At 45.3% G+C, this 24231-nt stretch overlaps 1 long non-coding RNA gene across 1 annotated transcript in view; it reads right to left on the bottom strand.

Annotated features, from left to right (window-relative positions):
- LOC128336342 (uncharacterized) overlaps window positions 1-23776 on the bottom strand; it is a 31921-nt gene extending 8145 nt beyond the window's left edge. Inside the window, exons 1-2 of the long non-coding RNA XR_008311922.1 lie at window positions 23695-23776; window positions 6728-6822 (exon numbers count right to left, since the gene is read on the bottom strand). This is a non-coding gene — a long non-coding RNA (uncharacterized LOC128336342). The remainder of the gene's footprint in view (window positions 1-6727; window positions 6823-23694) is intronic.
- Window positions 23777-24231: the final 455 nt, after the last annotated feature.

Here is a 24231-nt window from a genome sequence, read left to right as displayed (position 1 = left end):
CGAGGACTATCTTACAGTGCTCACACATATAGTCTCCCATTCAAATGCAACCCAGGCAAACCCTGCTTAGCAAAGGGGACAGTTCATGCTTGCTACCACAAGACCAGCTCTCATTGGAACAGTTAACTAGCCAGTTTCCCCCTTCCTAAGCCTCCATACCTCCTCCAGTCCCCTGCCCAGCTGGTCTCGAGTCCCTTCTTTCTTCTCCTTTCCTTCCTCTTCCAGCACTCCCAGCTTTATGGCTCTGTCTTTCTTGAGCTTCTTGGCCTGCTAGCCACTCATCGTTTCCTTGCTTCAGTTGCGTTCCCTGTCCTGTCCTTCTATCTCCTCCTCTTCCTCCGGTTGATACTTGGCTTGTCAACGGCTCCCCATACACGGAATTTGGCTTTTTCAATCAACCCTTCAGAGTGTTCTCTTATGGCTGCCTCAGAGGCACGATGCCTCTCAATACCAGTTGTAGAGGAGCAACATCAGGAGAGAGGGCATGCCTTCATCTCTTGCTTGTGGGATTCCCAATTGCATCTGGTGGGCCACTGTGTGGAACAGGATGCTGGACTAGATGGGCCTCCTTGAGCCTGATCCAGCAGGGCTGTTCTTATGTTCTTATGCCTCATGAGAAATGACAACCTCATTTTGCCTTCTGGACAGGCTGCCCCCCTGCTCCTCACTGTTGTATCCTCCATGCTGCATTTTCTCGATAGGAAATGTATACACTGACCAGCCCTTTCAACACTGTGCACAGTGGGAATACCTCCGCCATTTTGCCAGTATTGGTTTTCAAAGAAGGATCCAGCAACCTCTGGTTAGTGGGTGGCCTGGACTTCTTCTGCATTCACACAAGCAACCCAAAGGCCAGTAGGCCAAAAAAAAAAAAAAAAAAGAGCTTAACTGCTGGTCGCCTACTGTGTGGGAAAGGATATGGCTCACTAGCGTCTTAATCCAAAAGCAGATTAGCGTCTCTTCCCTGCTGCAGGTTTTTATAACAGAGGTGGAAAAGAAGAAGAAGAAGAACAAGAAGGGTGATCATTGCAGGGGAAGCTGTATGCCATCACTTCATGCCGAGAGGAAAATGGAGTCCTCTGTTATCAGTCGTGATGTGACTGCAATCTTCAGCACATATTTAAGCCCCACTGAAATCAGTGAGACTTAAAGCTGAACAAACCTGCACAGAGACAGGCAATATATCTGGAGTCCTATGCATGCTTCCTTGGGAGTAAGCTCTGTTGAAATGGGGGGGGGGGGTTTGCTTACTTCCAAGTAAACATGCCCAGGAATGAGCTATAAGGTATATGCTTACATGAAGGCATACATTAGGAAGAGAAGAGCTGGTCTTCTGGTAGCAAGCATGAATTGTCCCCTTTGCTAAGCAGGGTCATACAAACATAAGAACAGCCCTGCTGGATCAGGCCCAAGGCCCATCTAGTCTAGCATGCTGTTTCACACAGTGGTCTACTAGATGCCTCTGGGGAGTCCACAGGCAAGAGATGAAGGCATGCCCTCTCTCCTGCTCTTGCTCCCCTGCAACTGGAATTGAAAGGCATTGTGCCTCTGAGGCTGGAGATGACCCACAGCCACCAGATTAGTAGCCAGTGATAGACCTGTCCTCCATGAATCTATCTAAACCCCTTTTCAAGCCATCCACCGCCTGTGAGCCCGGTGATTCCCACGATCCCAAAGCTCCCTTAGCCCACTTTCCAGGGATCATGGGAATAGCTTCTACATGTCTGAGAACTGTCAGATATCCCCCTCATGGGATGGGAATGCTCTGGGAAGAGGATCTGAGGTCCCTGGTGGCCTCCCTGGCAGCACGTCCATGATATTACTGAGAGAGATTCCTGCCTGCAACCTTAGAAAAGCCGTTGCCAATCTATGTAGACAATCCTGAACTAGATGGACCGATGGCCTCCCTCAGTGGAAGGTCCGTCTCCAGTTACCAGCGGTGCGTCTGGTGGCGACTCAGAACCGGGCCTTTTCTGTAGCTTCTCCTGGGCTGTGGAATGCACTCATGGCAGAAATCCGTAATCTGAGTTCCTTGCTGGCCTTCAGGAGAGCCCTTAAAACCTATTTGTTTGGCCTGGCCTTCCAGGGATTTTAATTTATTGTAAATTGTTTTAAACAGCTGCAAATGTTTGGCCTGCTTCTCCAGGGTTTTTAACTCTTTATATGTTTTAACTGTTAATTAGTTTTCTGCTGTTTTGATAGTTTTGATTTTAATTGTTAATTGACTTTAATTGTCTTTACTTTGATGTAAAGTGCCCTGAGCTATTTTTGGAAGGGCGGTATATAAAGTGAATGAACAAACGAACTAGTGATCAGAGGCTTCTTCCATTATTTTTCACAGCACAAAATTTTTTTGATGGTGGCAGCGGTCCTTGTCACTACCGTTGCTACTCCTGCTACCTCCAGTTTTTACGGAGATGGCAGCAGAGAAAGCAAACAGTGTTCCCAGAATGTGAAAGTTCAGCTAGGAAATAGTATATATGCACTCACTCTCCATAGGAGAGGAGAACTGGTCTTGTGGTAGCAAGCATGACTTCTCCCCATAGCTAAGCAGGGTCTGCCCTGGTTGCATATGAATGGGAGACTTGATTTGTGAGCACTGGAAGATATTCCCCTTAGGGGATGAAGCCGCTCTGGGAAGAGCATCTAGGTTCCAAGTTGCCTCCCTGGCACCATCTCCAAGATAGAACTGAGAGAGATTCTTGCCTGCAACCTTGGAGAAGCTGCTGTCATTCTGTGAAGACAATACTGAGCTATATAGACCAAGGGTCTGACTCAGTATATGGCAGCTTCCTATGTTCCTATTTCCTGGCTGACATTTCACATGCCCAGCAGGCTGCTCAATTCCTCTGCCTTTGGCTACAAGAGCCGAAGGCAGGGGGTCAAAGGTGGCAATAGAGGAGGAGGAGGGGTGGCTATCTGTTCCTTGCATTATGCTCCATTCAATTCAATGGGATCTGGCTGCAATTCAATGGGAACTGCCCTTTCAGATACCCATGTGGGCTCTTGTCTTCTACTTCCTGTAGTTTCCCCAGCTGCATAGTCTCCAACAACTGCATCCATCTTTTTTAAAAAAAAACTGCAAGGGGAAAAGGAAGGGAAAAAAGCTGGTTGTAGTTTTTGGGGAAATTGATTCTCTGGACTCCTTCCCTCAGCTCTCTTTATTTTATGTCATGCACTCTAGCATGAATTTTATGGCAGTCCTTTCTGATGGCGACGCTTCTGTGTTTTTGCCTTGGTCATTTGGAATCCAGTGCAGAGTGGGACTTCTGCGTGAGTTACCCAAGTTGGCCTGATTTCCACTTAATCATGAAGAAATCATTACCAGCTTTGATAGGAAAATGAAATGGCCCTCCTCATATGGCTTCCGTTGTGACACAGAAAAATTAGAAAACACCATGAGCTCCACACAGCGAGATTTGTACGTCTGCCAGCCAAATCACAAACATGCTTGGCTCTAATTTGTCTAGGAAGAAAAGTGGGGGTGGGGGGGAGAGATGTTTAATTGCTGTGCATAATAAACACACAACCGTCAGAGAGCAGCCATGGAGAACATGCACCCGTGGGTTCCAGCTGTAGTGCTGAAGCAACATTAAAGAGATTTATACTGTAGCTTGAACTTAAGTCAAATAAATCAAGTGACATAAAAAACAACAACAACAACCAACCAACCCCAGAAAAGTAGGCGCCAGATTTTCTCCAGTGCGGGAAGAGAGGACCTAGTGGTGCTTTTTTGAAAATCAGGACATTACGTTTAGGTCGACTTTGCATTTAGCGTGGCCAAGTTTACGAGTCTGGTCTGGATTTTTCAGTAGTCCAGTCTCCTTCTCAGGTGTCCTAATCTATATATTGTACACATATACACAGATTGTTGACCTGTATATGCATGCATTCATTTCATGCATTACATTCTATGCACGCGCAGCAAGGCACACAATCTATAGTCCTTAAAGGCAGGGAAGAGCTGCTCCTGACCGCACCATTTAACGCAGCAGCCATTTAGCTCCCGAACGGGGGCCGCACTAAACCCCCACCCTCGCGTCTGATGTCAGAGGCTGGGGGCATGTCAGGGCTGCTAGGCATGGCCCCTGATTGGAGGCAGCCCGGGTTCTTTGAACCCATTCACCCAATGTTGGCTACGCCCCTGCGGCACCTTATATATGTACAACCACCCACCGATGGAAGCGAGTAGCATGCAGCAGGTGGCATGCACAGATTCCATCCGTCCTGAAGCTGCACTGGCAAAGGCATGGGAGGTTCCATCCGAAGGGCACTCTGCCACCACGCAGCTCTGCCCCATTCCCAGCATTCCAATTGGAAGTTTTGCTGAGCTGCTCTGTTGCAGAATGCCAGAGAGACAGGGCCCCTCGTGCCATCACCAGGCACACCAACGGAGCCTCTCACACCATCGCCGGGCACGCTAACAGAGCTGGCCCCCGCCATCACCAGGCAGGCCAACGTGATTTCAGGTCACACACCGCCCACTTCCATCAGCAGGTAGATGACAAAAGAATATCCTCAGCTGTCTGCATCCTTTTGTCTAGGGCTGTGTGAAAAGTTTCAACTTGAAACTGGCTTGTTTCGAGCAGATTGCATGTGTGTTCGAATCAAAATGGCAGGTTTTGATTCGAATGTGAAACAAATTGCAATTTTTGATTCGTGCCCATCCCTATTATTTTCCTCTCACTCTTTCTCTTCTCCCCATAGTCTGGCCAAGGTCCCTTTTTGAAACAACACCCAGTTGTCAGGGCATGAGCTTCCTCTCACAGATGCATCCACACTTCCTTCTTTTCCAGTGGCAATGCATTAAATGGTAACAGTAGCTTTCCATGACATGGTAATGCCTAAGAACTTCAGACCATCCTGATCTTGCATGCATTCCATTGACTTCATCTTAAGAATAGGGGTGATTATGCCTGTGGAGGTATGCCTTTCATGCACAGATGCAATAAAGCCCGTGGGACATGGAAGGTGGATTCTTCATTTCTGAACTGCAGATGGCATTTACAACCAAATTCACAGTAAGACTGATTTAATGGCAAATAGAAAAACTGAATCACAAAGAGAATGGGCAATAGGTGTGTGTGTGTGTGTGTGTGTGTGTGTGTGTGTGTGTGTGTGTGTGTGTGTGTGAGAGAGAGAGAGAGAGAGAGAGAGAGAGAGATGGGGCATCTTATGTATGCCATTTTACCTGAGGCAAATATTCCAAATCTTGGGGTAGCCTCAAATGAGCCATATTTCAATGGATGGTTGTTTGAGACCCAATTTTTATTCGGAATGTGATCCTCAGTCAAATCTGCTTAGGCTATACTCTTAAGCTGAGCCTTTGGCCCTCTGAATCATAAAATATTATATTTCTTATCTAAAGGTGTCAAAGATGTTATTGAATCTGTAGTTCAACACTGATAAATCTTTTGGTGGGCTCTTTTGACGGCTTTCCTTGAAGGCATCTTCAAATTGAATATTCTTTCTCTTGTTATCTTTTTCCGTCTGCCAGGCTGGCTTCAAATGAAAGGTATACCTTTTTCATACTCGGATTACAAATCATACTCTATCAGTGGCTCGAGAGGGGGATGAGAAGCTATTGTTACAGGTATTTCATACATGGTGTTAGATGCCTTTTGATTTATCATTCTTTCTTTCTCCCAACAACCTGTTCGCGGTAGAAGGCTTTCTGACACTTGAAACATAACCTTTCTCTGATACTCCGTATTTCCCTCCATCTATGAAGTGACAGAGTCAGTCTAAATGATAGGAGAAACGTATTCAATCAAGGATATTACAGGATTCTTAAGAATTTAAAAACCAGGAAATGTGGGAAATCAAATGAGGGCATAACTGGATCCTATTCACTATGGCCAAATTCGGATGTGAGTATTGGGCAGTCTATCCAGGTCAAAAGGAACCTAGGAAGGACCAGTGGTGGCTGGTGTGGGTGGGGCAGGGGTCAGTAAATGAACAATCTATTCACACTCCCCTTACCCCATGCTGGCTGCCTCTGTGACTCCAGTCATCATGCCCCTTTGTGGTGTTCACCCTTAGGTGGATGGCTTTAAGAGGGGTTTGGATAACTTCATGGAGGAGAGGTCTATCAATGGCTACTAGGCCACCTCCAACCTCAAAGGCAGGATGCCTCTGAGTACAGTTGCAGGGGAGTAAGGGCAGGAGAGAGGGCATGCCCTCAACTCCTGCCTGTAGGCTTACAGCGGCATCTGGTGGGCCACTGTGTGAAACAGGATGCTGGACTAGATGGGCCTTGGGCCTGATCCAGCAGGGCTGTTCTTAGGTGCACTGGCTGATATTATTTACCCAATTGGAAATGCATTTCCCAAATGGGTGAATAACAGCCAGGGGAAGCCCAACAAGTTTTGATTGCATTCGCAAAACTTTCCAAGGGGGCTCTGCTGATCCCAACTTGCGGCAGATTTCCAGACATCCACCTTTGGCCTCCAAAGAACCTGATCTGACTTCAGAGTGTAGCTTGTTTACAAATCGTGGTGCATTGCTTCTGCATTTATCTTGCCAGTCTGGTTTAATTTATAAAGCATAATGTGCTGGTAACTCAGGCTGAGAAATGCAGTTGAGCAAGCTGTATTGACTCAGTAAATCTCCCGGCTCGCCCTTCTTGTAAATCTGATAAACTGAAAGAAGTTCTCTAGAGGCAAAAGAATCTAAATATTAAAGCACAGGCAGTGGCCGCGGGGAGCGGGGAGGAGATTGTGATTACCTTGATAGCACACCGCTTCAATCTGCAAGCCAAAGTAAGAGTTTATTCCATTGTGAAATAGTTTAATCTCCTCCTTGATCACGGCACTTCAAGTTCTGGAAGAGGAATGTAATAAAATGGTGAGGTTTCTGCTGAATTGCAGTCTTCAAGGCTGGAGCAAAAACATGTATTTCCTCAAATCGGTTTAAGGCGCTGCACAAAGCAATTAGAAGACCTTCCATTTTCTTTGAGGTTTGCATCGCATCCTAGAGAGATAATATCCTTCCTGGATTCATAGAGATGTGGGCAGGATGGATGGGATTGGTATTTTATTTTATTTTACTTTGTTTTATTTATATACCACTCTTCCAAAAATGGCTCAGGGCAGTCTACGTCCAAAATATGGATATAGATGCTCCATATCATCCAAAATAGAATATTTGGGTCTTCCCCCATCCTTGAACTTACAAAGAAGGGCTGCGTATTCTACCAAGAAAACCACAGAGCTCTGTGGATGCCAGGAGTCAACACTGACTTGAGGTCACCGCCTTTCCTTTCCTTTATATGCCTTCTATAAATGGCACTCAATTATTTTAGTGCAGGGATTCTCAACGTTGGGTCCCCAGATATTACTGGACTTCAGCTCTCATAATCCCCATCTCCAGTGGCCGTTGGTTGGGGATTATGGGAGTTGAAATCCAATAACAATCTGGGGACCCAACGTTGAGAAACCCTGCTTTAGTGACCCTGCTTTTGGAGAAGCCGCTGCCAGTCTGTGAAGACAATATTGAGCAAGATAGACCAATGGTCTGACTCAGTATATGGCAGTTTCCTATGTGAGCCTATAAAAAGGCATTGGAAACAACTTCTAATGGTGAAATCAAGATATTCTCCAAAGCCATCTCTGCGAATTTAGATATTGAATATCCCCCTCATAATTGCTGGCGGCTTGGCTATTTGTCAGGCGGGTGCAGCAGGTGGACTTCCAGATGTTGATGAACTACAACTCCCATCATCCCCAGCCACAATTTATTGTGAACCCCTACTCAAGTGTTCAGAGTGTTGGGCTTAAACTAGAACACCTGGATTCTAACCCCTACATACCTGTGAGCAAGGGTGGACACGAGTGGGCTTTAAGAAGGTCAATCCTTTGGAAATAAAATGGGCTTCGATAAGATGGTGGTGGGCACAGTCCGTGTGATCAATACACACAATGATTGCACTGACTGGTCTGGAAAGAGGAGAGCTAGTGTTGTGGAAGCATACATGCATTGTCCCCTTTGCTAAGCAGGGTCTACTATGGTTTGCATTTGAATGGGAAACTATGTGTCTGAGCAGCACTGCAAGATATTCCCTTTAGGGGACGGGGCCGCTCTGGGAAGACCATCTGCACGCTTGCAGGCAGAGGGTTCCAGAATCCCTTCCTGGCATTTTCAATGCAGGGCTGAGAAAGACTCCTGCTCACAAACTTGGAGAAGCTGCTGCCAGTCTGGGTAGACACTACTAAGCTAGATAGAGCAATGGTCTGACTCGGTAGAAGGCAGTTTCCTATATTCCTATGCTCATTATATTACTTTCCCCCCCAAGAGCTCAGGGTGGCGTACAAGGTTCTCCATGCCAATTTTATCCTCATGACAACCTTTGTGGTTCGTTAGGCTGTGAGATTGTGATTGGTCCAGGGTTACACATGAGCTTTATTGCTGAGGAGGGATATTAAGCTTAGCCTCCCATATACGAATCTGAAAGTCCTAGTCAAGCCTACTGGCTTTCCAGGACACATACGTTTATACCTCCATATTGGTCTCTGCTTTGCAAAGAACATCACCTCCCTGCGCCTACAATTTACAGAAGATGCAATAGCTTCTAAAAATAGCTTCTAAAAAAAACCAAAAAAAAAAAACCAAAAGCCCACTTACTAGCCTCGGACAGAATCCAAAAATCCACACAAGTGTCATTTTTCTCCAGTTTAATTTCCCCCCGATACTGCTAAAAGATTCAGCTGTTGACTTTAAGACAGAAGTTCCTTTTTATCCTCTGAATAAATTATGAATTAACCCCTCCGAGAATCATCACACTCCCAAAATGTCACTTCCTGATGAGGACAGACTTGGTTTTAAATACAGCCATGCCGGCTGCGAAGGGCAATTTTAAATTTAAATTTGGGTGGTATGCCAAGGCAATAAAGAACACAGCCATGGAAACCCTTCACGAGCTTCTTGGATGTGATGCACAAAGCAATGGACTTTGTTTTGCAGGACATGCTGTTGGTCAGTATTAGCAAGCACAGGATAGAAGGTGAATCTCTCTTGCACACTCAGACCCAATAACGACAAAACACATGTGGTTGGATGAACTAGGGCCACTTTATTAATAGATTACAATTACCTGTCCGGTTCAATGGTCCAGCGCCAGACCAACACCCCCCGTTAGGTGCTGGACCGAACATCCCCATCCTTTGGGGGTGTTCGCAAATAAAGGGCAGGTTCACAGAGCAGGGACAGAAGAGGGCTTGGAAGCACAAAAATGCTGCAGTGCAGCAAGTCACCACCAGGGGCAGTGTGCAGCAGAGTCCATGCCACAGGAAACTCTAACACATATGCCGGGTTCAGACGTAATGGGGAATCAGAGGCACAGCATCCAGAGGTCCCCAAATATGAATGTCCAAAAGCAGGAAACCCGTTTGTACCCGAACTCACTCACCAAATTACAATTTGAACTCTCTGCTTGTAGTACGGTTCGCTGTTCGGGCCTCCAATTTGTGGCTGCCTCTGTTATGTCCGAATTCAGTAGTGGAGGCAGCCTTCCCCAGGACCAGAGTGGAGGGAAGAAAGCTCCTTCCTCTCTCCATCCTGACTGGCTGCCATGGCTGTCCATCATTCAACTGAGGACGCCAAGTAGCCAGTTCCACTGCCTTGCAGACTGCAGAGAGAAGGCCAGTGCTTATGTCCAAATTCAGACAAGTAAGCATGCCAGGGGCGGGGGAACCCCTGGTCCATTGGACCCTTGGTTCCGTATTACAGCTGAACTGGACCATACAAACGATTGTCATTCAATTGATTGGACAGGATGATCCCTGCAATTTTTGTTGACTGATGACCAGGGTTTCTTTTTTCCATGGGGGCAACAATATCAGTCAGTATGTCAGGAGGCAGTGTGCACGATACGTGACTTCAGTAATTCATGCTGATGGCTGTTCCAGATATTTGAGATGCAAATATCAAAGATTATAGACTTGACCCATCTATAAGGGGGTCTGCAGCCAGTTTTTCTTGACGGTGTGCACAAGCAGCAATAAACGGAGGCTGTCCCTGCTCAGGAGAAACATCCCAAGAAATCTATGCAAAATGAAAAGTGTAGGTAAAAGGACTGAAATTTCTCGGAAAGTTTCCTGGCATCCTTAGGTCCTTCCTGCTCAACTTGACATTAGCCTCCGTTTGCCCTGATCTTATTTCTGTGTGTTGTTGCTTTCAGGAAGCGGATGAAAATGGGGAGACAGCCTACCACTAAAAATAGAGTGACATTCTGCCAAGAGGGACACCACATCACCAATCTCTGGCCGAATACTCCCCGACAACTGAGAGACGATGATCATGTCTGAGCCTTAAATGAGAATTATCTAACTTTGCTGCTGAGATAGCATTTTTTTCAACTGGGTTGAACTAGGGGCCGTTATGAAAAGGCCAGGAAAGGAAAGGAAAATCTAACTCCCAGTCATGTTGAAATATTTCTGGGCTGCTGGCCGTTCAACAGAAAAAAGAATGGAAGTTAATTGTGGCTTCAGTCTCTCTCAGATTGTTCAGTTGGATGTAGGCTGGAATGACTTTCCAGCAGTTACAAAGCAGCTGCTGTTTTCGGAGATGGCAGCTCTGCTCCCTGTTGCATTATGGGCCATTACAGAAGGGCAACATAATTTGACAGTGTATCCTTGTGGATGTAGCATGATATAAGTCCCAGGTTCACTTCCTGGTAGCTCTATGTAGGGCTTCTCTGGAACCCAGGAGAGAAGGGATGTGGATAAATGGAATTTTCAGATTTGATTCAAATCTGAGTTGAAACTGCCCAATTTGATTTGAATTTGGATCAGATGTGCCTGAAACAGGCGGATTCAATCCAAATTGGTTCAAATTTAATTGATTTAACTGTAAACCACCCAGAGACTCAAGTTTTGGGCAGTATAGAAGTATTCTAAATCAATCAATCAACCTACCTACCTATATTGGTGCTTTAAAAAAAAACTAACCAGGGTGCCTGAATGTGTGAGTGTGTGTGTTTTTTAAAATGCCAACATGTCCTTAAACTGTCGTCAAATTGATTCAAATCAATTCAAATTTGAACCTGGCCAATTTGATTTGAATCGTAATTGATTCACACATCCCTACAGGAGAGTTTCTACAGGAGAGTCTACTTGCATGCAGAGAGTGCCAAGTTCCCTCCCTGGGAGCATCTCCAAGATGGGGCTGAGAGAGACTCCTGCCTGTAATCTTGGAGAAGCTGCTGCCAGTCTGGGTAGGCAATACTGAACTAGATGGACCAATGGTCTGACTTGGTACAAGACAGTTTCCTACATCCTAGATGTGGACAGTGCTAAGGCTCTTACTCAAGATAAGGCAGATTCATTAGGAATATTCAGTTTAGTGTGGTTTCCAGGTTGGTTTGATTCCCAGGACTGGACTAGAGAGGAGAGCTGGTCTTGTGGTAGCAAGCATGGCTTGCCCCTTAGTTAAGCAGGGTCTGCCCTGGTTGCATTTGAATGGGAGACTACATGTGAGCACTGTAAGATATTCCTCTCAGGGGATGGATCTGCTCTGGGAAAAGCATCTAGGTTCCAAGTTGCCCCTCTGGCAGCATCTCCAAGATAGGGCTGAGAGAGACTCCTGCCTGCAGCCTTGGAGAAGCCGCTGCCAGTCTGTGTAGACAATACTGATCTAGATAGACCAATGGTCTGACTCAGTATATGGCAGCTTCCTATGTCCCTATGACCTCTCACCCTAGAAACCTGGCTCTAATGATGGCATTAAATAAGAGGGTAACTAACAGTGGCACCTTGAAATGTCCTGCATTTGGATATCCTATAATGCACCAAAAGAATGTTGCAAATTATATGCACATCTATTGTAACATAATTTGCGTTTAATTTAAAGAAGCTTCAGGACCTGGACAATTACCTTTCCCAAGCAATTTCTTGTGATGACCCTCAGTTCAGAAGTACACTTTGATTTGGGATGCTCGCAATCACCCCGTGAACATCATGCTAATTAAGACAAATGTCCCATGATGGATTACCGTATTTATTTGCATTTGCCCTGTGAAAAATACCAAACAGCATTGCGTTAATTGAGTCAAAATTAGGTTAGGCCTCCAAATGGAAGGTTAAGATGAATGGCTAACCCTGGTGCCTCATGGCATGGAGGAACAAATGTTCCTTGTGTTGCTTTAAATTTGGCAGTGGTGAATAGCAAAAGTAACATTTTAATGGAAGTGCAAGTTAAATGGGAGTTGAGTAGCTTCTTTAGCTCAGAGATCTTCTCTTCAAGTGTAGAAAGGATGGTTTTTAGCTAACTCTGAAACGTATAAGGCTTATCTTTAACAAAGTAATGGCTATGGTCAAGTTGGGATAGAACTGAGAGATTGTATCATTATTAAGGCATTCGTCCCAGAGCGTACTTTTTGTCAAGGGATATATTAAGCAAAGTCTAGTTGAGTCAATACAGGAGAGATGGCAGCTACGTACGAGTGATGGGTGAGCTCTCACAGACTCAAATTAGGCTGACTCAGGTTAAGGTGGACTATTTCCCCCCAAAGAGATAACACAGCCAGTCAAAATCAAATTGGACCTTGCCTACAGGAAAGCTACATTTTTGTGATCTACTGTGGTTGTTGTGTTTCATAGGAGAACAGGTGCCAAAGAGGGTAACAGATTCCTAATCTGATTAATTCCTAATCCAACAGATTAGGAATTAGGAGGGGAGGGGAACCTTTAAGAGAATTAAAAGGGATCTGGGGTTGCTTTGGAATTTCCTGACGCTTGACACAGGCCTAGATTTTATCCAAGGAGAATCCTTCAGATTCACCTCGATGCTTACCTTCCAGTTGTGTACCTTGACTGTAGCTGCGAGAGTAAAATTGTGAGAAATAAAAGAAGAAATGTGGACATTTTCAGAGATTTGGAGAGTTTTTAAAAGTGGATTAAAGACAGGCATCTTGTGTTCCTCAAGAGATTTTACAACACGTCCATATTGTTTGATCCGCTATCAAATATAGAATTCACCTTTCTTTCTCCACCCTGTTCAGACAACACAAACTGTATTGTCTCTCCATTTGAAAAGTAGATGTATTAGTCATTCTTTTTGTTTACTGATTCCATAATTAAAATGCTCAGGGAAGCTCCTCTCTCTATCCGTTCTGTTGTTTGATTTGCCACACTGAATTTCATTTTATGTGCCCAGATATGAAACTGAGCCTCGGATTTGAGAAGCAGGACAATCCTGAATCTCCAAAACCCTATCAAAAAAATGGCTGCCTCCTTAAGTGAGTGAAATTTTCCATTTTCTCCCAACCTATTAATATTAAGATACAATCATGGTGGGGGAGAATAGCAGAGCTTTAGAATATATCTCTTTGGCAAAGAAGTGACAAAAGAAGTTAAAAGCAGTAATTTAGGAAACTTAAATGTGACAATGTATGATAGATGTGAGTTGGCAAGCCAGGAAAATGAGAAACATTAAAATCATATATTAGAATAGATCAAACTCCCCATACCAGTTTATGTCAGCAAGTTTCTTTTGATATGTCAAGTCCCCAAAGGGCAAGCACTCAAGTATACTTTGAAGATATATTTTAAAGGGAATATGTTTATGTTTGGGAGTGAAATGAGGCCATACTGGGGGGGGAAGCAACCCAAAGAAAAAGAAAAATATATATGCAAGGTTGTTCAGTTCATTGGGTGCTTTATCATCATGCAAAATTGACAGCGGGGTTTTCATGCCAGCGCAGGTCTGCCTTTGACAGGTTTCCTCCTGGACGAGACAGAACTGTAAGAAGAAACTGGGATTGTGCCAAAGAACATGAATCTCCAGGTCTCTGTTTGTGAAAAAATTAACTGAATCAGTAGGATGCAGCTAACCTAAGGTGAATGGTATTCACGAATCCTCTCTTCTCTGCTGGGTATGGTTTTTGTTATGACAGAGAGCCAAAATTGTATTCTTCAGCCAACACCAGACTTTCAGAAGGTAGCAGAGCTCAGCTGTAAGCGGCTTACTGCAGGGTGGTCCAGAGCTGGAAGTCAGGACTCAGCGGGGCAGGGAAAGAAATCAGGACTAAGCGGACATACCCAGCTCACTCCCATATTAGCCTGTAGAGATACTATCTGGGTCTGCAATAAATAGGAGGTGGGCTACCTCCTGGGTTTTGGGCACGAGTATGCCAAAATTTGGGGGGTAATGCCCTCAAATGGGTTACTGGGTCGTGTGCCTACCAAACTTGGGGAGGGGGGAGGAGGGAGAGGGGAGTCCAGAAATGCACTGCGTACATGCACAGTACGCAGGTCAGGCATGGGCGGATGGCAGGAGAGCTGATGCTTGTCTGCACTGCTGATCTGCCCGCCCATAACCCTGGCTGCAATTGTCTGCGGGGAGGTAAACACTTCCGGGCTTCCTCCCAACAAAAGAGGGTAGCCTCCTCAAGCGATCGTGAGGATCACTTCATTATATCCTGAGTCCCTTTGGTTATCATCTGTAGGGTTTCATATCTGGTCTCCTGTTTTCACCAGTTCTGAAGATGCTTCAGGAACGAAAGTTTTTCAAGGCATGGGGACTTGAATGGGTCCTGTTCAGTTGCTTTGACAAACTGAAGTGAAAAGAAGCGGGGGAGGGAACACCATAACATGAAAACCATGAAGAGGAAAAAGAAGAAGAAGAGGAATAAGCAGAAGAGCACATCTCAAGCTGTTACTTGATAGGAAGGTTAAATAAAAATCATACAAAACACAGCATGTTTTAATTAAAAATGTCCTCAGGGGCAATGAGATCTGATACGTCTTTTTCCTCAAAGAGAGTTTTCGTTTCAGTTCTGAAAAGATAGGTCTCCCTGCATGTCGGATTAGCTTTGAGAGTATTGCGACAACATTTCGATCACAACAGACCATGTCCTGGAAAATCTCCCCAAGTGATTTGAAACCAAGATATTGGGTGACTTGCAGACAGCTGTTTTACAAAGCAATGCTCAGAATGGTGTGCGTGGAACGACTTCATAAGCCATCGTCATTTAGTCCATACTGATAAGCAAACTAAACCCTGGGGTGAACATTCTCACTCCTGGATAGTGGAGTGGACTGGAGCAAATGCACAAGTTTCAGACTAAGCACAAGTAGCCAGCTCCACACCTTTGGCAGGTGCAACTTCCTAGCTTTGTGCACTTGCACACCCTTGTGTAAGGGTAGCGTTACCACAACTTTGGCCAGTAGTTTTGCACAAAGTATAAAATCCATAGGCATAGTCCAGCTCAAGTCAAACTCTTGATAATTCACTTCATTTTCAATTGGGAAGATCTAAGGATGTTCTTAAGCCTCTCATTGGAATCATCAGCACTTAAAAGTGTGATTACACAGGAACATACAAAACTGCCTTCTACTGAGTCAGACTATTACTCCATCTAGCTCAGTAGTGTCTTCACAGACGGGCAGCGGCTTCTCCAAGGTTGCAGGCAGGAATCTCTCTCAGCCCTATCTTACAGATGCTGCCAGGGAGGGAACTTGAAACTTTCTGCTCTTCCCAGAATGGCTCCATCCCTAAGGGGAATCTATCACGATGCTCACATATCTCCCATTCAAATGCAAACCAGGGAAGACCCTGCTTAGCAAAGGGGACAATTCATACCTGCTACCACAAGACCAGTTCTCCTTAACTTTGGCCTTATCTGTTCCTCTGCAAGCCTTGGTCCTAGCCCAGGTATTGTTTCCACGATGAGAGATACGGTTCTGTCATTTTTAATAATGAAATTTAACAAGGGATAAAAGATTATTAATACAGGAAACCCAGCGCACTGCATTAAAAGAAGATTAAGGTTTTACAAGAAAGTCGCAGCAGCCCGAAAATCCATGGTTATGAAGAAAAAGCAACATATGTCCTCTAACACCGACCTCCAATTGTGAGCATTAAGGAGATAGTTAAAAGGATGCCCCATTGTGCCCTGGAGTTATGAGACATATGTTAAGTTTTCCCTAAACTGTGAGATTTTCTGGTTTTACTGTCTTTCATAATTCTAATGTTTTTTTGGGTGTAACATTAGAATAAAGGCGGCTGCCTGCAGCTCCCTCTAAAGTGACCCATTGCAGAGAATCTGGCAGAGCAAGCATCATTTCGAGGGAAAGGGCTGAAGGCTTGTGATCAAGCAACCTTGTTGAATCGAAGCTGGCCTGGATGGGGTCAGGCCCTGGACAGGAGACATAAAGGTCATTCACACCACCACAAGGGGGTGCGCTGGGGGAAGGCAAGAGCCTACCTGCCTTCTCCCCGATGATCAGGGACTCCTCCGAGCTCCGCCACTCATGACCGATGCAGCAGTAGACTCCTGATGCGGGATTGGGAGGAGGAAGGCCTCCCTATCCCACAATGCACTGCATGAGTAGTAGAAAGGCAGCCCTCAGCCGTGCAGCAGCCTGCCTCTCCTGGACCCCTCTTTGCCCTGGACTCACTTGTAAACATGACTGCCAGCTCCCAGGTGCTGCAGAAGTGGTTCTGATCACCCCCACACAGAAGCGCTCTTACGCCTGGACTTCCAGGCTGAAGTCCAAGGTCTCCACAGCCCCTGCCCCCCCCCCCCCCCGTCCTCCTTAGTCTGTCCTAGGTAGTGTGGTTGCCTGGCAAAACTTAAGAACATAAGAACATCCCTGCTGGATCAGGCCCAAGGCCCATCTAGTCCAGCATCCTGTTTCATGCAGTGGCCCACCAGATGCCACTGGAAGCCTACAGGCAGGAGTTGAGGGCATGATGATGCTTAATTTGCAGGGTAGGGGAGCCTCCAAAGGCCATTAGGTCCAGGCTCCAAAATTACCTAGATGCACCTCTGCCCACATGATCAAAAGTGGAGAAAGGACAGCAAGGTTTTTTGTCCTACCTTGGTTAAAGTGTGGGTCCAAAACCTAGGCTACCCACTTAGGCAGGCTTTGGGTGGGAGAGGTTTGCACCAAACTCAACCCTCTCCTATCCACAAGATGCTGGTTGTGAGGAAGAACTCACAATGTTGCTCTTATGGAGGCTTTTGGGGGGGGGGGAAATTGTGGGCTCCAGTCAGGGCATGTTGGGTGTGAGGAGGTTTCCGAGTCAGGTAGATGAGTGGGCTCAGTAATCAGCGGAGCTATTTCTGAGTCTGGAGGAAAGTATCTTGGCTTATTCCAAGCCAAGCCAATCTGATCTTGAGGGAACCCGCCCATCCATACAGGCTTTCCTTTTTTTTTTTTTTTTTACTATGCTACATATTTAGCATGTAACACATATGTAATGTAATGCCTGGGCTGAAAAATAACCCCAGGCATATTAAGGTGTCCATATTAAGGTGTTGAGGTACTTGCGAAACCCTGTTCAAAGTGTTATTTACCCAGGTGGCCGTTTATGGGAAATTACTGCAGGGCTAGATTGAGTTAGGTTTAGTGCTTTATACTTAACTACTGAGCAAATATAGGGCAGGGGGGGAGGAACACATGAGGAATCAAAGCTCTCTTGCCTTCCTCAGCCATTCGAACAGGTCAGACAACAGAGTTAAACAAACCTCCTTTTCATTTTCCATTCCGTTACTTTCAAGGTGACCCCCAAAGGGAAGCAGACTCGCCTCACGCCCTCCCTGCCCCCACTTTCTTCTGATGTATAAAGACAGAACAAAAATATCTTCTTAAATGCTTGCTTTCATTCCCCGCCCCACCCCCTTTGGAACTTTTGAAATACCCAGAGCATAATCTGCTTTTCTTTCAGGTTCTCTGTGTTGTTTTGTTCTGCTTCTCTTGCATGGAGGACTTGTAGATGATTTCACAAGGGCAAAAGGCAGAGATGCTCAAACAGCCATTTCACACTATTTATTTACGTGTGTGTGGGTTTGTGTTATTTTTTTTAAAAAAAATAAAATAAAATAAAGAATTTCTATCCCGCCTTTCTATTTCAAGAAAACTTAAGGCAGCTAACAATATGGACCTCAAAAACAATCCAAGAGTAACACATTTCTTTAGAAGAACAAAAGCAGAAATCAGCTGGCACAGACACACACAAAAGATTATGGAGCTAAGCCAAAATCCCCCTCCCATTTGCCAGTTCATTTGTAGACAATGGGGTGGCAAAATGGGAGAGGGATTTTGGCTTAGCTCTAGAATTTGCAGACAAAGAGGCTATTCCCAACACCAGGCAGGTGGGGTGGGGGGAGAGAGGATTGCCAACTTGCCTCTGCCCAGCTGAACAGCATCCTGGCCTCTGGATATCCCACAAAGCACAGTGAGATGAGCTTTAGGTGCCTGTCTCTGCAAGCAGCCTGAGCACATACACAATCTGGGTGCAAGGGTTAAGGGTGCCCTTAACCCCAGCTAGAGGCCTGGCTTAAAAGTAGGGTTAATAGGTGGGTGGGCATCCTGGATCCTGGTGCTGCACGCGAGCAGCTTAACCCTGGCTGAGGTACCCTAGCCTGGACTAGGCTGCTCATGAGAAACATAGGAACATAGGAAGCTGCCATTTACTGAGTCAGACCAGAGGTCCATCTCGCTCAGTATTGTCTATACAGAAGCGGCTTCTCCAAGGTTGTAGGCAGGAATCTCTCTCAGCCCTATCTTGGAGATGCTGCCAGGGAGGGAACTTGGAGCCTAGATGCTCTTCCCAGAGTGGCTCCATCCCCTGAAGGGAATATCTTACAGAGCTCACACTTCTAGTCTCCCTTTTGTATGCAACCAGGGCAGGCCCTGCTTAGCTTAGGGGGACAGGTCACGCTTGCTACAACAAGACCAGCTCTCTTAGGCTCACATCCTAATAGTGCACTTATTCAATTTAATTTTTTACATTTCTATCCCGCTCTTCCTCAAAGGAGTGAAATAGCGCCATTCCATAAATCCCCTTGCTTTAGCGCAACCATGAGATGTCCTTTCATTGGTGCAACTTTGCTTGTTGCATAAGCAGTTTGTCGGTCTGGATGTCAGCCAGTGAGACTGGACATGATGATTTGCAATGAGGTGGATCACATGATTGTTAATTGGCATCATACCCAAATTCGGGACCTATGCATGCTCCCAAATATTGAACATGTGCTAGCAGAAAGAGGATGTGCTATGTAGGAAAAGTGGGGAGTGATTATCTGGGAGATGGGAACCGGATAGGACATCTTTTCCTTCTGCCTCATTAATAGGGATGTGCTAATTGATTTGAATTTGGATCAGTTCTACTCAAATCTGGCTGATTCAAAAAATTCAAATTGCATCACCTCTAAAAACACGATGCGATGCAATTCAATTTTGAATTGAATTGGCCAGATTTGAATTCAAATATATTTGAACCAATTCAACAACTGTTTAGGGACATTTTGACACCTTTAAAAAATCATTCCTGTGCCCTGATTGGTCAAAAAGGCACCAAAATAGGTTGAATAGATTCAAATTTGAACAGAATCTATTCAAATTCAAATTGAATCAACCTTTCGTACTAATTTGATTTTAATTTGAATTGGCCAGTTTCTGAATCAAATCTGAAAATTCAATTTTTGCACACCCCCACTCATTAAAATTCTGTGTACAAGTGCCATCCTTACCAGTGCACAGATGAGCACGCCCACCCTCCTACCTAGATTTTTGTTAACACACACTCGAAATTCAGGAGCACACACAACTCCCAAAGCAGAGTCGAGAGCTTGTTCTACCCAATTAATGATCATGTAAATTCTTTTAATATCTCTCTAGGTCCTGAACAGCACAACCTGGATTTCTAAATGCCCCCCCACCCCCACCTCCCCTCCAGTTAGCAAACCTGTACCTACTACAGCATTTGAGAGCTTGCAACTCAGGGCTGTCTTTGAAGTTCGGTTTCAGGTCTTTGATTGGGCTCAGGAGACATGTCTCTTTCTATCTCATTGGATTAGACATGCTGGTTTGCACCATGACCTTGTAGTAATGGAGTCGAATGAGCCCAGATTAACATCAAACTATTTTAGTACAGAGCAAATTCCTGGCTCTTTTTTCCTTGCTGGCCCAGGCGTATGCACTCAGTGCTTTAATCATTTCCACAGACCAAGAAAAGAGAGCAAGCTTCATCAATGATTTTCGAAAGTGAAGAAAAGTGTTAACCTCAAGATGCTGACTTTCAACAAGATTGTATTAGCTCAGGTTGTTGCTGGATTAAGTATATGCAAGTGGAATGTTATACTTGTAAGATCATGCAAAGCAGGGCATACCGCAGAGAAATTTCTCCAGTGTTACCAATTGCACCAGGAGCCACGAACAAAGACAGGACAAGCACGTATGGATGTAAACTAGGGCCACTTTATGAAGCAGGTCAAGGAGGAAGCTGTCCAGGTCACCACCCCTCCACATTGCAAGGTTCTGAGTGGGTGAACTGAACAGCGCCCCCAAAGTGGTTCATTCCCAGACTCCACCCAGGGCACAAGACCCTGAGGGGCTGTTTCATGAGACCACTAATCACCTGAAAGGTGCCTACGGCTGAACACCAATGACAATCTTACATAGGGCTGAGAGAGATTCAGCCCTATGTATCGGGCTGACATAGGGACAAAGGAAACTGCCCTTCTATTAAGTCAGACCATTGGTCTATCTAGCTCAGTACTCTCTAGCAGTGGCTCCTCCAAGGTTATGGGCTACATGTGTGAGCACTGGAAGATCTTCCCCTTAGGGGATGGAGCCACTCTTGGAAGAGCAGAAGTTTCCACGTCCCCTCTCTGGCAACATCTGTAAGATAGGGCTGGGAGAGACTCCTGCTTGCAACCTTGGGGAAGGCGCTGCCAGTCTGTGAAGACAACCCTGAGCTAGATGGAGACCTATCTAGGAGATGCCAGGGAGGAAACTTGGAACCTTCTGCATGCAAGCATGCAGGTACTCTTCCCAGAGTGGCCCCATTCCCTCAGGGGAAGATCTCATAGTGCTCACACATGTAGGAGCTCTTCACACCATCAGTGAGAAGAGCTCCTCGGAGGTCTGTGGGGAGAGCGGGTTTGACGTACTATCTCCACAGACAATCAATTTCCCTTCCCTGGGCAGGCAGATCGCCCACCCTGACAAGCGGCAACTTCCCCCGTGGCTCGCTCAGCCACTCTGGGGGTCGGGTACAGGGAAGCAACACCGTGTGGCACCCTGCCCCCAATCCCCAATAATGCACATGAACGCACAGTGCATTACGGGGATCCCCCATCCCCCCGAGTTTGGCCATAGCAGCTGGAAGCAGCCACAGCAGACAAACGATCCAAAAAAATGCGGTTACAGAAGTACTCGCTCCTTCACCTGGATCAGGCACAATCCCGGTGGATCACATGAGCATGCAAGACCAGGCTTGGCTCCCTTATCCCAGTTTCTCATGCTCATGTGAATAGCCTCATCGTCTCCCATTCAAATGCAAATCAGGGCAGACCCAGCTTAGTAAAGGGTGCAATTCATGCTTGCTACCACCAGACCAGCTCTGTTTTCTGTAGCTGGCTCTCCCGCCGCCCCTGACACCTTTAACTTTTTTCACAGCTCGCAATATCACGTTCCAAAGATATCAACAATCATGAAACCCCTTTAATAAAATCAGACATAAGTTATGTAGCAGCCATCAATTATAATAGATTTTAAAGGTTTTGATGTAGAATTTTTGGTGTCATTGTATTTAGACTAATAACTGTAACAATGATACATGTGTTTGTAACCAAAATGGCTTTGGTGCTTCAATATATGTCGAAAGTAAAATTTATAGTCTGCTACAGAATGTATAAATAATGAACAGCCATATGTCATATTGCATTTAAACATTTGACTCCTTCTTCAGCCAGGGTAAAAGGAAAATGAATTAAAAAAATTTAAGTGCACTGGGGATCCTTATATTCTTTTCTGCTTTATAAAAGTGGCACAGAGGCAGACCTGATTTAATTATCTCCCCCTCCATGGAAAACAGAAAACGAATAAAGCAAAACTCAGACAAAATTAGTCACAATCCTGGAACGACCACACTCTTCAAAGTATACACATAGATAATATATAGTTTTTAAAAACTGCACCCAGAAAGAAAATTAACTGTGATTTTTGGAATGATGGTGTTGCTGTCATTTTACAGGAACTGTTTAGCTGCAAATGGCATTGTGGGGCTCATTATGTGATGTCTGAGTTGGTGGTCGCAGCCTCAGAGGTAAGATGCCTCTAAATACCAGTTGCAGGTAGGTGTGTGCATGGACCACACATGGACCTTCGGTCCGAATTTGTACTGAACTGCTGCTTCCTGAATTGGTTCAGCCAGACCAATCCACTAGGCCAGTCGAACTGACAAACCAGTTCAAACTGGTTTGAAGTGGCTCACAATCGAACTGCATGAACCATCCCAGTTCATGGAGGACTGTTTCAACCGCAAACTGGTCTGTGCTGTCCCATATTTTCAGGGGAGCAAGATCAAGAGAGAGGGCATGCCCTCACGTCTTGCCTGTGGGCTTCTCAGAAGCATCTGGGGGACCATTGTGTGAAAGAGGATAGTGGACTAGATACGGCCTGATCCAGCGGGGCTCTTCTTATGTTCTTCTGTCCCAAAGTTGAGTCCCCATCTCAGGTTCCATCAAAAGTCACCCAAGGATGCTTGTCCCCCTCTTGTTCAGATTTAGAAAATCTAAATGCCAATAGTTATGTGTGATCTGTTTAGGTATTAGGTGGGACATACAGAACTCAAAGGAACATAGGAAGCTGCCATATACCGAGTCAAACCATTGGTCCATCTAGGTCAGTATCATCTACACACAGACTGGCAGCGGCTTCTCCAAGGTTGCAGGCAGGAGTCTCTCTCAGCCCTGGCTTGGAGATGCTGCCAGGGAGGTAACTTGGAACCTTTGGCAAGCAGTCAGGCAAGTGCTCTTCCCAGAGCAACCCCAACCCCTAAGGGAAAGGTCTTATAGTGTCCACGCATGAAGTCTCCCATTCATATGCAACCAGAGTAGATCCTGCTTAGCAAAGGGGACAAGTCATGCTTGCTACCACAAGACCAGCTCTCCTCCCTTCTAGGAAGGCCAAATTAAAGAAAGACATGGTAATCCTAAAATTTGCACAGCTGGATTCAAAAAACTGCTGCTGTTATATTTTGATCTGGAACTCTGTTCTGGCAACACATTATATTGGTTGGTTGATTACATTTCTATACTGCCTCACACCAATTAAAGCCAAACATTAGAAAGTTACAAATTTTAAACAACAATTAAAAACAGCAGAATAATAAGAAAGACTAACTTAACGCTGATCAAAGACTTGATGGAATAAATGCTTCTCGAGTGCTTTTTAAAAATGAATACAGATACAACGAATATTTATATAACATCTTTCAACAAAAGTTCCCAAAGCATTTTACATAGATAGATAGATAGAATGGCTCCCTCTCCCCAAAGGGCTCACAATCTAAAAAGAAACATAAGGTAAATACCAGCAACTGCCACTGGAGGGATGCTGTGCTGGGGCTGGATAGAGCTAGTTGCTCTCCTCCCACTAAATACAAGAGAATCAGCATTTTTAAACAGTGACCCTTTGCAGGGGTAGGGATGCTAGAGAAACCTGCTAGAGATGAGGAAACTCTTACAACAGGGACTTTGTTCCCCAGCCACAGGGCAGCTATGGGAAATATCCCAGCTGGAATCATCACCAGATGCTGGAGACAGCCAGAGGTGAACTTCTGCAGAAAATGTTAATAAACAGTGTGGGTCCTGAACCATAAGGCACCCTCTTATATGCCCTTTGCCCAAGCCACTTAGGGCTCAGACTTCTGACTCAGAAGATTCAGAGCAGGAGGACTCACCTGCTAGTGATGGCTTAGAGGCACAACCACAGGATTTGGCAGAGAAACCACACTCTGGAGCTGAGGATTTGCAACAGCTGCCAGACATGACTTCTGATGAGGAGGAGCCTGGGATTTCACCTATATTGAGATGACGTCTCAAGAGGCAGGCTCAGTGGGACTCATACAGGTGCAGGAGATCACAAGAAAGAAAGCCAAACTGCTGACTCAGGGTAGCCTGATTGGCTGCTGGTTCTCTTGAGTCATATATATTCAACAGTCTCTCATTGCTCAGTTCCTGTTTGCAACTTTGCTGGCTGTAGATAGTGTGCTCTTGAATTTCAACCATGTCTGTGTTCCAGTTTGTCTTGTCTATACTTTGTTCCCTTAATTCCTTGTTCTGTGTCCTTTGCTCATTTCATTCCTTGTTTGGTCTTTTCTTTCCACTTATTACTCAGTTAATGTTAGAGAGGGGTACCTAGCTTCAGTTCAGTGGACTTAAATCATTTACTGTTTTCTTTGCAAGCCTTTTATTTTCCTTCATCCAGTTCCATTGTT

The sequence above is a fragment of the Hemicordylus capensis genome, chromosome 13, assembly GCF_027244095.1.
Source record: "Hemicordylus capensis ecotype Gifberg chromosome 13, rHemCap1.1.pri, whole genome shotgun sequence".
In the NCBI taxonomy this organism is placed as follows: Eukaryota; Metazoa; Chordata; class Lepidosauria; order Squamata; family Cordylidae; genus Hemicordylus; species Hemicordylus capensis.
This window is presented reverse-complemented; position numbering and strand designations above follow the sequence as displayed.